At 43.4% G+C, this 15,012-nt stretch overlaps 2 long non-coding RNA genes across 2 annotated transcripts in view; one reads left to right on the forward strand and one right to left on the reverse strand.

Annotated features, from left to right (window-relative positions):
• The window catches only part of LOC124266385, a 28,031-nt gene extending 13,694 nt beyond the window's left edge, over nucleotides 1–14,337 (reverse strand). Inside the window, exons 1-3 of the long non-coding RNA XR_006895754.1 lie at nucleotides 14,325–14,337; nucleotides 10,121–10,125; nucleotides 6,668–6,675 (exon numbers count right to left, since the gene is read on the reverse strand). This is a non-coding gene — a long non-coding RNA (uncharacterized LOC124266385). The remainder of the gene's footprint in view (nucleotides 1–6,667; nucleotides 6,676–10,120; nucleotides 10,126–14,324) is intronic.
• On the forward strand, nucleotides 1,070–5,574 carry LOC124266386. Its single transcript, XR_006895755.1, has 3 exons — nucleotides 1,070–1,269; nucleotides 3,604–3,605; nucleotides 5,564–5,574. It is a non-coding gene; the product is annotated as an uncharacterized LOC124266386 (long non-coding RNA).
• Nucleotides 14,338–15,012: the final 675 nt, after the last annotated feature.

Here is a 15,012-nt window from a genome sequence, read left to right on the forward strand (position 1 = left end):
TGATATCTCACAGGCGCGATCTTTTTATATGTTATGACAGTAAATTAACTGTTTATATAATTTCATTTGTCTATTTCACCACACCTTCTTCTTACCGAGTCACTGTCTCAGTTCGATACTTAAAAGCAATGTCATTATTTAGCGTTGACAAAATTTCTAACTGTGATATAGATATGTCGTTGTCACAGACAAAACTCAATGTCTTGTTTTATTGACACCTGTGTGTCTGCCTGCCTGTCTGCTAATGACAATATTCAATACACAGCTGCGATCACTGACCACATGCAATTTGAACTTAACACCTATCAGGCTATACACCATAAACAAAATGCATTGATTTATGGCTCGAGTTCGGTCTCTGTCACATTATGTAATTACACAGACAGGCAGGTGTGATACTTGAACACATGACATGTTATGATGTCTGTTGATTGTCAAATGTTATACACAAAAAATGAGCATGTATTTACAAAACCCAACATCTCTATATATACACACACAATTGAGTCGTGAGGGCTTCTGCAAATGAGCCAGCCGTTCCACTTGAGTGCACACCCACCCGCTCTGACTGGGTTCGGTATCCCGGCTGCTTCGTTTCTTGGGAAGTAAACCTAAGTACACAATATTGCACTTTGATTTGCAATGGTACGCTTATAGTTTTGTTTATATGTTTTTTCATAAGCAGCAATGTATATTATATGTCATGAATAAGTGATAATTGTGTTTTAATTATGTTTGATTTTTTGGTTGCATGTGACCTTTAACAATAAACTTCAAATGATCATCATTATTGTCATTTATTCTCAAGACATGTGGACACACTTCATTTCTGAAAGGCACACCTAAGATATTTGTCTGGTGCCCTAAGGCACACTTACAAAAAAAGGTATTTCTATCCCTGCAGGTGTCAGACCTTGCAGAACAGTTCCAGTTGGATACAGACCAAACTCTTCTTGAGTGGAATCAAGGGGAGGAACTCTTCTCTGAAGATCTTGACACTAGCTCACCTACAGCCATGCTCAAAACATTGACAAGCCTGAAGCCACAGCTGGGCAACCTCTATCCATGCATGGTCAAGCTGCTGAGTGTTTATGCTACAGTCATTCTGTCAACATCAGAAGTGGGGAGGGTTTTCTCAAGAGTGAAGCTCATTGTTACTGACCACAGAAACAGACTGAGTGTGAAGAACTGCAACAGGCTCTTGATGATAAGCATGAACACATCTTCCACAGCTGACATTGACATGGACAAAGTTGTTGCAAAATTCCTGTCCAGGAAGAACAGGAAAATCTGAGACTGTACAAAGAATACAATGATTGATATCAACACTTGGTTATTTTTAGTTTTTATTTTATGTCGAGGTTACGTGAAATAACTGTGCTCTTTGAGCCTTACTTGGAAATCTGTCATTGCATGCCCCTTTCGTAATAGGGGTGCCCTTTTTGAAATTCAGTTGCCCTGCCCTTTTTGAATCCTGGGGGAAACTCTATTTTCTCATGTGCAACACCACAAGATCGTCGCCGAATATTTTGCTTCTGAGTTTTTCTTCCTCTTTCGATCGGTCTAGTTTCACGTTCCCACGTTTTCTCAAATTCTCCATAGTCTTACCGAACACCGAGTTGTTCATGAGCTTGTACAGGTTGTTCTTGAAATCACTGTTGGCCCACTTTCGCAAGTCCGTGTTCATTCTGATGTAGGGCTCCATCCACGGGCTTAGGTCGAACTTGAGCACCCTATGAATTTTCGAGATTTTCATGCCCATCGACAGGTACAGTTGCCGGTTGCCAAAGTGCACGATCTTGTTCATCAAGTTGGGTACGAGTTTTTTGGCGTTTCCCAGCAAGTTTCATTGGTAGTCGGACATCCAGTCCGGGTTCACCGTCAAACGTTCTGGAACGAGCGGATAGCTGTTGTGTGATTTGTGTCAATCCATGGGATATTCCAAGTCCACTTTTAGTATGTAACCTCATGACGTCGATCGTCTCGGGCACCCACTCGAATCCCCCAGTGGGGAGATACTGGCTCATGGCCCAGCCATACAGGTTGTTAGCGTCGAGATAGAGGATATGGGTGGTTGGTTGATTCGGATTATAGTCTTCACGGACTTGTTGTTGGCTTTCGCATAGTCTTTGGAGGCCATGGAAATCCCACCTCGCAAGCGTTTTTCGATGAACAGGTGCATGTCGTAATCCGTCAATAGTTTGAGTTTCACACAGTTTTTCAACAAGGCTTCCCAAGAGAGACCCAGGAGCAGAAATACCACGCGGGGTCCCGACTGTATGTTTCGAGCACGTTTTCCTGAATTTCTCGAACACGTCTGCCAACAGGAGTTCGTCTCTTTTCAAGTACAGGTCGTGTTATTCACCCAGATTCTTGCAGCCCAGTTTATTCCATATGTTAATCGCGTGCGTGTAATCGTCCTGGGTGATGGTCAAGTTGGTCAAGTTGCTGTGAAATCTGTTGATGGGAGACAGTCGTGTCTCGTTGAACTTAACCCAGCTGTCCATGTATTCATAGAGGTAAACGCCCTTCCTCATCAGCAGAGGTCGAGTCTTGGCGACCCTCTCAAATGAAACACGACGGGGATTTGGATGATTATGGGATTGATTTTGAGTTTGAGGTTGCATGCATTGTGGGCTGCGCCTCTGTACTCACCGAATATCCGTTCAGTGGTTCATCGCTCACGTGGCAGTGAGTGCTGCCGGTCGGCTTGGGTCATGCCCATGGAAGCGATGATGTACAACCTTTTCCTGATGGTTTTCTCTTCGTGTTGCAAACACATGAGAAATTTTTCACCTGCGTCGGGATCTCTGTACATCTTGGGAGCGTTCTTTTTCCGTCACATACCCAAACACACAGGCCTCGTGCTCTTGCGTTTTGTGCGTGAAACTTTTGTCTGTGGATGGCCCAATGGTGTCAACGTGTTTGATGAGGGCTTCGAAGTCAGTGTAGATGATTTAAGGCAAGGGCATTTGATTTTTGTGGTTGGTGAATTTTAAGATGTTGTCGTTTTCGTTGGGCATGTCGATTCGTATGGCCGTCTGTCCCACGCCTAGGCAATCCTCCCGGTGCGATTCCAGCAGGTCGGCCCGGATGAAACCGTGCAGGCACCATTCACAAAAGTGTTTTTCCCCGTCGTATTTCGGTTGGTCATGCAACAGTCTGCTGAAGTGTTTTATCCACGGATAGTGGTACTTCTCACCTCGCTGGATCATGAATACATTGATCGTCATGTGGCCCTCAGTCATCTGGCTGATCCTGTGCCTTCGTGTCCAAAGACGACGGCTATATGGTCGTTCTGTTTTTCGATTTTGGTGATCTGAAATATGGGGGTGGGGTCGTCTATACCAACCCAGTTGAGTCCGTCGTCTTCAGGATAGCTCGAAGGTCTATTTGAATTAGCGTCAGCCGGAAACAATACGGATCTGATCGCCAACCTCAAACAATTATTACCTCTGTTTTTGATGTTGACCATGGCTTGTTTTCTCTTGTAGTAGGGGGGAAGTCTAGGTACGATCCACTTTGAACGGTATGTAGTAAGCTATGTCCAGATAGACCTTATCGATTCTGTCCACAACCCACCCGGAACCCCTGTGTGTATAGCAGTCCAGGTATTCTCGTATTTTTTGCAAAGAGGTGTCGATGGACCCGTCTCTAGTCTCTGGTTGAGTCTAGACTTCTTGTTTGCCTCTGAAGTAAGGCAGAACGTATTCAACGACACCATCCCTCTTGCTGTTTATCAAGCGATCATAGGTTTGACGTTGTCGATATCTATGTCTTGGTCTACATTCATCCGCCAGCCTCTCAGACAATTACCAATAGTGTGTTCAGTTCGCACGAACTGTAGATCGACGACTCTGTGTTGTTGCAACAGTTGCAATGAGCTCGGCTTTCCTCATACGGTAATAACCGGTCAGCCCCAGCTCTTTCGCTTGAGTTTGAGTTGTTTCACAGTGGAAGGAGGTTGTACGGGTGGGTGCAGTCGTTCGACGAGCTCGTCTTTCTTAATGCGGGAATAACAGTCAGCCCCAGCTCTATCGCTTGGAGTTTGAGCTGTTTCACAGTAGGAGGAGGTTGTCTGTTGTAATCTCAACAGCTGAGGTTTCCTCAATCAGGAGTAACTGACTACACCTCGTTCTCGTGCAATCTGTTCAAGCTCTCGGACAGTAGTCATTGTTATACTTAGTTGCAAAACCAATTTCTAATTGGGACACCGGTTATGGAGGGAAGGTAACTATATCAGCCAATTTAATAACGTTATTGATTTGTTTTTACAAGCCTAGGCCCACTCTGGCGTGTAGTTAGCTATGTCTATACCCTGCGTGGGGCAGCGTTCTATGTATTCTCATTTTTTTTACAGCAAGGCGTTGACATACACATCTATCATCCACGACTCTTTGGCCACCTCTGAAGTAAGGAAAACGAGCTCAACAAGTGCCATATCCACCGTGATTTGAAATTCGAGGCATCACAGGTTGTTCCTCTTCGAGTTTGTCAGCGATCAGAGATTTGAAGAAGCCAATATTCCATATTTTTTGCCTACACCCATCCGCCAGCTTCTCAGATAATTACCCACCGGGGGGGTGTAGTTCCCTAGAACTGTCGACGGACTATTCTACCTCTACACAACAGGTCGGTGAGATCATCGAATACACAGCATTCTTCTGCAAACTTATGAAGCTCCCCCGGGCAGTAAACATTATTATACTTAGGTGCAAAACCAATATCCAATTAGGCCCCCGGTTATGGAGGGGAGGTAACTCTACCAGTCAATTTAATAGCATTGGTCGATTTTTATTGATTTGCTTTCACAACATGTAGTAGGGCATCAAACCTAGGTCAACTTCAGCGTTGTAGCCAGCTATGCATATATAAACCGTATTGATTATGTTCTGAACCTGCCCGGGACCAGTGTGTGGGCAGCGTTCCAGGTATTCTCGTATGATTTGCAACGAGGTGTTGATGTACACATTTATCTCGGGTTGAGTCGCGACTTTTCTCTGTACCATGAAGAGAGGATAAACGTTATCAAGGGCACCTTCCGTCCGCACCATGTTTACAATGATTCGAAATTGGAAGCATCCCAGGTCGTCCAGTTCCTCTTCGAGTTTGTCGGTGATCAGAGGTTTGACGTTGACGATAGGTATACTTTTATATACATCCATATTACAGCTTCTCAGAGAACCTTTCGGGGTTCTAGTAGTTCGCACCAACTGTAGATCGGTCGACTCTTGGTCAGTAAACATTATTATACTTAGATGCGAAGCCAATCTCTCATTAGGCCTCCGGTTATAGAGGGGAGGTAACTCTGTCAGCCTTATCTGCTAGGCAAAAAAAAATGAAACGTGCATTAAATGTAGTTCACGATACCCTTTCTGATACACTTCATGTTAATACAGCAATACCCCTCGGTCCTGCATTTCCTACCGCAAGTCTTGGTTTTCCCCATAAGCACGAATTGACAATGTTACGGAGCGGGTCTCATCTTTGTTATATTCATATGAATATCTAATCTAAATGCTTCACAATTAACCTGGTCGCTGCTAGGCCCAGTGTGACAAAGTTCAGTTCTCGGGTTTTTTTGTTCCGGGGAAGGCGCGTAATACTGAGTTAGTGTGGGTTCATCGCCGAGAGGTTCGAGCTGTTTACCGGTTAGCAGGTGGTATTCGTTTGCGGCGTCATCGACATTCTTAAACGTTCGAACGTCATGTTTTCACGCCCCAGCTGGTCGATAATGAAATCGAGTCTCTGCATACCTTTTTTTTCGCGTACTCAGCTTGCGTGGTTTGAAATTTCTCCACAGCTATATCATGGCGTTTTTGTTCCGCTTCTACCTTAGCCGCGTTCAACTCTTGTAATTTCGAGAAAAGGTAATTGCTCCTGGAAAATGCTAGGGCGTTGACTACAGCCCAGCCGACCATCATAGCGATCATAGCCATTCTATATATGTTTATATTACTTTAAAATATTTTCCTGTATAATTCCTTGTTTTACGGGAACGCCCTTGGTGGCCATCACCATCTCTAAAACTATGATAAGCATACACATGTCCTGCAGGTCAAAATCGAGTTTGATAGTTGGTTGTTTGAGAACCAATTTGGTTAAGCGAGCGTATGTTTTTTCCTTCAGACATTATATACATAACAAAAAATATATTTTATTTATAACATAATATGCTGGTTTACCTCTAATTGGGGTTGTGGAGTGGGTTTTGGTGCTGGTTGTGGTTTATTATATAACATAAATAATGTTGTCACGGCAGCAGCAGCTGCGCCTGCAGCGATCCACAGAGTATAATCTCTTCTACCTGGGCGGGTACAAGCAGCCGCACAAACACATACAAACGCATGCACGTCGTCATATGAGAGAAATATTCTCAAGCACGATGTTAAACCCAATTTCACCTCACCTCACCTCACCAGCGGCGTCTCTTTTAGGATTCTTCTTCTTGGTGACTTGTGTCGGTGTTTCCTCCCCCTGCTCCTGTGTCGGAGTCGGAGAGTCATTTCTTACTGGACAGTTTCCCTCTTGTATACTATAATTATTTTTTTTCTCTTTAAATTATCAATACTTTGCCGTGATAATCACAGCGGTTACTGGGCCTTAAAACATACAATATTTGTGTTACAACAAACAGCTGACAGCGCCCAAAGTGTGTTCGATGAACGGATTTTTCTCGAGATCTTCCCACAGGTAAAGTCAACGTTCCGGGGGGAGGGAAGGAAGTGCGACACTATACCGGTGTAGATCTGAGTCATGGTCAACCCTATGGTTTTTGTCATCTCGGCCCCGAGCCAGCTTTCGTATCTCGCGTACAGCTTATCGATCTCATCGGTGGGCAATTTCTGAATTTTATCTGGGCTATAGTCCCCAAAGTATTGTTTGGCTTTGCTGCCGACCGCCAGCATCACCAGTCTATCTCACTTGTCATCGCTCTTATCATCCGCCACCAACATTTGTTCGAGCAGTTCATTGCACTTCATTTTATAATATAACAAACGATTTTTTTAATTCTAATAAAATAATATCCAATACACACGAAACATAGCGAGATAAAAGTTAAGTTACACACGATAAGAATTTCAAAAGTCGGCATTTAATATAAAACTATAAACTGGTATTTCATATGTTTTGTTGAGATCAACACAATCGAGTGACAAAGAAAGTGTTGGTTTGCAGTCATAGTGACCAGGAAGTTGGGGGGCGAGCACAAAGTGGTATCACACTAGCGGAGAGAGATAAGGGCCTGATAAAAGCTTTGTTTAATAAATAAAGCTTTACAGAGTCTTTTGTCAGAAGTGATCTTGTACCGCTATTCTATATATTAACACGGTAAAACTGGATAAGGTTTTCCAATATTTATGACAGTATATATTACTGAAAACTGGATATGTACAGATTAACTGACCACGGTTCACAATCTTCAAGCCGCCAAGGGGTCACATTGATAACGAACATCCGAAACCAGTATCTGGTCCGGGTTTGCAGATAGCAATAAGCTAATCAAATTCACTGTGAACTTCACCCATCAACACCGATGTCTTCAATACGTTTATGAAAATTATGATATAATCCGGTCAAGATAGAGTAGCTTAAGTGCGTAGTTGGCACCGTATCGTCGGTCGAGTTAGGCAATAGGATTTATATATAGCAACTGAAGTTCACAATAACAACTTTATCGTCAGTGTATCAGTAAATGGGATTATCTATGATGACTGGAATAGGTATAAAACAGGGACAACACACAGTCACAAATCGTTCAGTGACTGCTGTGTAATAAACTCCTTGTTTATTTACTCAGGTAAGAAACTTTACTTTCTTCTACTTTGACATATATACCATTGTTATTCTAGGTTAACTTTAATCTATTGTAAAAACCTTAACTATATGTTACAACCCTGGCAGTACCTTCAGGTTTATGGGGAACGAGGCATCCCTTAGTATGTGTCTCATATCTTCGGTATTACAGTTTAGGATTGTGTATTTTATACTGATTGACACTACACTGTTTTGTGACTATTATAGAATGTATAGAGTGTGTCGGATATTTTAACTATTGTATTACGTTGTGAACACTATGCTTTTTGTGACCGTTACATAATGTCGATTGCATGAACCCCCACAGGGGTAATGTGTAGTGTACTGAACTATTGTTGTGCACATTGGAATATGTATCGCGATTAATGTAGTATGTGTCGTGTGTAACGAATCTACATGTGATGTTTATGTACTTTGATATCTGATTGTATTGTGAACATGTTCTAATAATTAATTGTAAACTATGGTATTATTGACTGATTATGTAAAATCGTTCAGTGACTGCTGTGTAATAAACTCCTTGTTTATTTACTCAGGTGTTGTGTTGTGTGTGGGTTGGTATGGGCAGACCTCTTGCCAAGCGAGCTAATTCCCCAACACTCGCGTTTTAATAGGTGGCAGAGAATCAAAAATCGACCTATGGCTACATACCAACCCACAAACTACAACACTAGGAGCTGGACACTGACCTCCGACCCCCGCCGACGAATACAGCGGCCTTGGCGAACCACTGGAGGACCTTACAACCATATCTTCGGGCCCAAACACAGACAACGTTAATCCTCCAGTCACTATTAACGAGGACAGGATTGCGTCCGTCCCAAACACTGATGGGTCATCCTTCAGCCGTGCGACAACACACACAGTCTCCCAATATGGCATACGTGAGTGATCTGGTGCCAAAATTCAACGGTACAGGCAACGCCTGACAATGGCTGAAGAAAATGGATTGTTTTCGACAGTATCAATCACACAGATTCCGTCTACTTGAACCTCCTGCCATTGTACTTAGACAGACCCGCTGCTACCTGGCTGGACTCTCTTCATCCAGCCCCAACAACCGCAGCCCAATTCGAAGCCGTCTTCACTCGCAGGTTCAACGACGTATCCTCACAGACGGCTTTCCTGTCCGCCCACCAAAACGACAACGAGTCCGGGTCTGCCTTCATTGAACGTGTGCAGGAGATGACAGCTGGCCTCCAGATCCCTGAGACCAATGGTTTGCAGCCTCCTTTGAAGGGATTAGTCATTCCCCATGATCCACAATCACTAGAGACATTATCACATCAGGTAAGACTGGCTGAAGCTGCTCTCCAGGCCACCCAGGTTGCCACCCCATCCATATCATCCGTGGCATATCCTGTGGTTGACAACGATCAACTGGCCACCATCGCTGCCCTGTTGACAACACAACAGCAGCAACTTGACAAGTTGACTGCTCAGATGGCCCACGTTCCCCAGAGGCAGTATGTCAACACATATGTCAACCGTGATCAGTCTCACCAGCCCAGAGTCAACATACGTCATTCTGCCCAGCCTCTGCAGCAACAACAACGGTAGCAACAACAATGGCAGCAACAACAATGGCAACAACAACAACAGAGGAACAACTACAGACAAACCTCAGGTAATTGCCGGGGTTGTGGTAACGACTGCAGGTCTAGAGTTTCATGTCCATCCTCCAATCAGCAATGTAGCTATTGCAGTGGGTTACATCACTTTGCTAGGGTATGTCGCCTACGATTGAATCAGCAATATGGCTTGCGCCTGTTGGTAGGCCCTGACCTATGAGCAGGCACACCTTAAGAGACCCTAGGGGTAGAAAAACGTCCAAATCTTCTCTCAGTAGGCATACCAGTACCTCGAAATCATCGAGTTTGTCCCATCAGTCACAGATTAAGAATACAGTCTATGTAACGATTGGTAATATTCGCCGCCATGCCTTAGTAGACACAGGTGCCACTCTGTCAGTTCTATGTCTCCCCGTTTTGCAAAGGGCAGGTATTCCTCTATCCCAGATGCAGGCCAGTACCCTCTCAAATGTTAGCGGTGTTGGGGGAAAGCACATTAAAGTACTTGGGTCAGTTAGGATTTCCCTCTACATTGGTGGTATGACAATCGACCACAACTTTTTAGTTCTCAAATCAGTGCAACATTCAATCATCCTAGGGCAAGATTTTCTTAATCAAAATGAAGCCATCATAGACTATAGCACACATACTCTTGCCTTCCATCATGGTTTAGTCATGGTACCTCTCCAAACCACTGGCTCAGGTCTTGTACGTACATGTGCATCTGTCACTATACCTTCTAACATGCAAGTCACCATTCCCGTTAGGTTGATTAACCACAAAGGTCGGTCATGTGCCTTTCTATTCGAACCAGTCCCTCAAATGACTACATGCAAATTGGCAGGTGCTAAGTGTCTTGCACAGTCAAAAAAGGGTAGGGCATGTTTTACCCTTTTGAACCCAACTAGTGAACCAGTTGTCCTACCCTCCCGCAAGGTCATAGCAGTTGCCCACCCTGTCGATGTTGCCTTCATACATCCCTTGGAGGACAGACCCCCGCCTACATCTCAAGGTAAGCCTTCAAACATAAACTTTGATCTCTGCAAGGCAGATCTAAATGATACTAAGAAATCAGACTGATCTAGACTTCTTAAAGCCAACAGGGATGTGTTTGCTGCTAACCTATATTCACATAGGATAGACACAGTACCTGGCTCCAAATCTGCCGTCATATCGGAAGAGCCCTGAAAGCAAAGAAGAAACTGATCGACAGACCAAGGAACTTCTTGACCTTGGGTTCATTGAACCCTCCATGTCCCCTTGGCAGAGTCCGGTGGTCTTAGTCAAGAAGAAATCGGTTGAGTTCCGTTTTGCCATAGATTACAGATCATTGAATAAGATTACCATTCCGGCTTCTTATCCTCGCCTGGAAGATGCATTTGATGCTATTGGTGATTCCCATGCTCAAATATTTTCCACGCTTGATTTGACATCAGGGTTCTGGCAAATTCCTATGGATTCTGAAACAGCTCACAGGGCATCCCTTGTCACGCAGAGTACATGGCGTGTTATGCCTTTTGGGCTACGCAATGCTCCCTCCACATTTCAGATGGTCATGGCAAGAGCCCTGCAAGGCTTGACATGGAAGCATGTCCTAGTATATGTGGACGATATTTTGATTTACAGCAAGACTTTTTAAGAACATCTTTCCCATTTGCAAGCAGTTTTTGATCGTTTGAGATCAGCTAATTTCAAACTAAAGCCGGATAAATGCAACTTTGCTCGTACTGAGGTTCTCTACCTTGGTCACTTCCTCTCCAAAAAGGGTATAAGAACTGACCCCTCCAAAACAGAAGCTATTCGTACTTTTCCCCCTCAAAAGAATATCCGTCACCTTCGCAGCTTCCTTGGATTGTGCAATTACTATAGAAAATTTCTCAAAGGTTATTCCAAACTAGCAACACCACTAAATGCCCTTTTACAGAAAGATACCCCCTTTCACTGGTCTGACACTTGCCAAACCGCATTTGAACAATTGAAACAAAGTCTTGTTGAAGCTCCTGTCTTAGCCTACCCTGATGTGATGAAACCATTTATTCTCACCACAGATGCATCAGGATATGCAATCGGTTATGTTTTAGGCCAGTTAGATGACCAGGGTAGGGAACGAGCAATTGCATATGGGGGAAGATCTCTGAATTCATATGAAAAGAACTGGACCGTCAGTGAACAGGAGTGTCTAGCTGTGGTAGAAGCAGTCAAGATCAACCGCATCTATCTCACGAGTAATCCCTTCAAAATCATTACAGACCATAAGGCCTTAGTCTGGTTGCAGAGCATCAAGCAGACTACCAGTCGTCTCCATAGATGGGCTCTTGAACTGCAAGAGTACACCTATGGCATTGTTCACAGGCGTGGGAGAGTGAACACCAATGCTGATGCACTATCTAGGAGAACCTACCCACCTAGACAGACGCTAGGTGTCAATGACAACCATCACACACAAACTGAATCTCTCGAAATTCATTTTTTCTACGACACCCCATCCCCATCTATCTATGCTGTGGATACCATTATGGAGACAACCCCCACTCCCTCTTCTCTTGATGTGGAAAATATTGGAGAAATGCAACGGCAGTGTCCTGATTTCAAAGGCATTGTAAATTTCCTCGAAGATGGTTCTTTACCACAAGATATAACCAGAGGAAAAGGATTCAAAACACTGCTCATGAATATGACATGTTACATGGGGTACTTTACCATTTTTACCAGCCTCGTACTCGCCAGATGGAAGCAACTGATAAACTCATTCGTCAGTTAGCCGTTCCCAAGAGCCTCCGCAGGGATGCTCTTCTCTCATACCATGATTCTCAAGCAGGTGGTGGTCACCTTGGTGCTGACAGAGCGTATGGGGCTCTCAAACTAAAGTACTATTGGTCTGGGATGTATCAGTACGTTCATGATTACATCAAGTCATGTCATATCTGTCAAGTCTCAAAAGTTTCACGGCATCCCAGCAGAGCACCCCTCCATCCACTGCCAATTACTGAGACATTTTAACGACATCACATTGACTTCCTTGGACCATTGACGGAGACACCTGAAGGCTACAAACACATCCTTCTTGTGATAGATTCCTACAGCCGTTGGTCAGAGGCATTCCCTCGCAAATCCCAGGAAGCTACAGAAGTGGCACGTGTTTTATATCAGGAGATATCCTGTCGTTATGGTGCTCCAAGGTCCATTGTCTCTGACCAAGGTCGCAATTTCACGTCTAAACTTGTTTATGCTCTCTGTGAAATCTTCCAGGTTACACGTCATCTTACAAGTAGCTACCATCCAATGACGAATTCCGCCTGTGAGCGGACAAACAGTACTATCCTTCAATCCCTTCGCACATATTGTGACACTGATCACTCAAACTGGCCTAGTTTGATTCCAGGGATAATGATGGCATTCCGCATGACACCAAGGGTACAATCTACAGGATTCTCTCCTTTCCACATGCTTTTTGGCAATGGGATGCATGTTCCCTTTGACACAGCAATTTTACCATGACTTCGTTAGGTAAAAATGCAGTGGAACATGTTTCACAGGTGTTGGACAACCTGAAAATGGCGAACACAGTAGCTACAGAAAATTTGAAGGTAGTCCAGGAGAAAATGAAACAACGTTATGACTCCAAGGCTAAAGGGTGTACTTATGATGAAGGTGACCTCGTCTGGATGACCAATCCAGTCACGGTTAAGAAACGGTCACACAAACTCGAACCAAAGTACAAAGGCCCTTATCTTATTAGCAGAAAGTGTTCTCATGACACTTATCAGGTGCACAATAGAGAAACATTCAAAGAGCTACCATCACGCACTCATGCCAACACGTTGAAACCATTTTATGAGACACACACTGTCCAGAATCGACCTGATACACAGGTAGCTGTGGACACTGATAATCAACAGGATGTCTTGGAAGGTGACATCGCTCCTTCTCAATCGGAAAACAGGTCTACCTTCAACAATCCTATAGTCTCTCAGGCCACAAATGACAATTTGGAGAAACAGGTATCGAAGGTAGGTAACGATTCTAAGGGTAACTCGGAAGATGACGTAAACCCGTCCCAATCAGAGGAACACTGGGAAACAACAGTACCCAATCAGTCACTCTCTCAGACAACTGAAGTGGTTTGTGAGCAACAGTCACCCAAGGTAAGTGACCAGTACTACCCAGTTGAAAAATTATTGCGTCAACGCATGCAACAGGGTAAACGTTACTATTTAGTCAAGTGGGTTGATTACTCATCGGAACCCTCTGAACATGTTACTGAAGAATCCAAGCGCATCTTTCACGAACGCTTCACCACGAAAGGTAAGAGACGGAAACGCCCCTACAAATACCTCAAAATAAAGTAAATAACAGGGATTAGGGATGTGTCTTCATACCTAAATTCATTGATGTCAACACCATCTAGATCATGCATAGTTATCAAGTGCTAGAAATTGCGTGCGCGCTGCAATTTCAACAAAACCCTATATGCTGTTCCATTTGGTGTACACATAAAATGATGCAAGTTTTTCTTGTGTATTGTTTTGGGAAAGAGGCACATCGCTAATCTACTCAGCATCATGATAGTCAGATGTTCCAGTAGCTTTATTACTATCTCTTTAATGCTCCTTACTTACAGTTGGTTCCTTAACTTGCATCTGGCATCTACTTTTACCGTTGTATACACCTTTCGCGGATTAAGTTCAATCTGTCCACATGTTCTCGTCAGTCATCATGGGTACGCGATACCAGTTGTTTCTGTACCACGATTTACCCATCACTCGTACTGTAAATATGTATGGTGTTATTTTGCTAATACTAATTTCGGAACGAAATTTTAAAAGAACAGGGGGATACTATTAACATGATTAAACTGGATAAGTTTTACCAATATTTATGACAGTATATATTATTGAAAACTGGATATGTACAGATTAACTGACCACGGTTCACAATCTTCAAGCTGCCAAGGGTCACATTGATAACGAACATCCGAAACCAGTATCTGGTCCGGGTCTGCAGATAGCAATAAGCTAATCAAATTCACTGTGAACTTCACCCATCAACACTGATGTCTTCAATACGTTTATGAAAATTATGATATAATCCGGTCAAGATAGAGTAGCTTAAGTGCGTAGTTGGCACCGTATCGTCGGTCGAGTTAGGCAATAGGATTTAGATAAAGCAACTGAAGTTCACAACAACAACTTTATCGTCAGTGTATCAGTAAATGGGATTATCTATGATGACTGGAATAGGTATAAAACAGGGACAACACACAGTCACAAATCGTTTAGTGCCTGCTGTGTAATAAACTCCTTGTTTATTTACTCAGGTAAGAAACTTTACTTTCTTCTACTTTGACATATATACCATTGTTATTCTAGGTTAACTTTAATCTATTGTAAAAACCTTAACTATATGTTACAACCCTGGCAGTACCTTCAGGTTTATGTGGAACGAGGCATCCCTTAGTATGTGTCTCATATCTTCGGTATTACAGTTTAGGATTGTGTATTTTATACTGATTGACACTACACTGTTTTGTGACTATTATGGAATGTATAGAGTGTGTCGGATATTTTAACTATTGTTTTACGTTGTGAACACTATGCTTTTTGTGACCGTTACATAATGTCGA

The sequence above is a fragment of the Haliotis rubra genome, unplaced genomic scaffold, assembly GCF_003918875.1.
Source record: "Haliotis rubra isolate DU_JTF1 unplaced genomic scaffold, ASM391887v1 Scf1251, whole genome shotgun sequence".
NCBI classification, from domain to species: Eukaryota; Metazoa; Mollusca; class Gastropoda; order Lepetellida; family Haliotidae; genus Haliotis; species Haliotis rubra.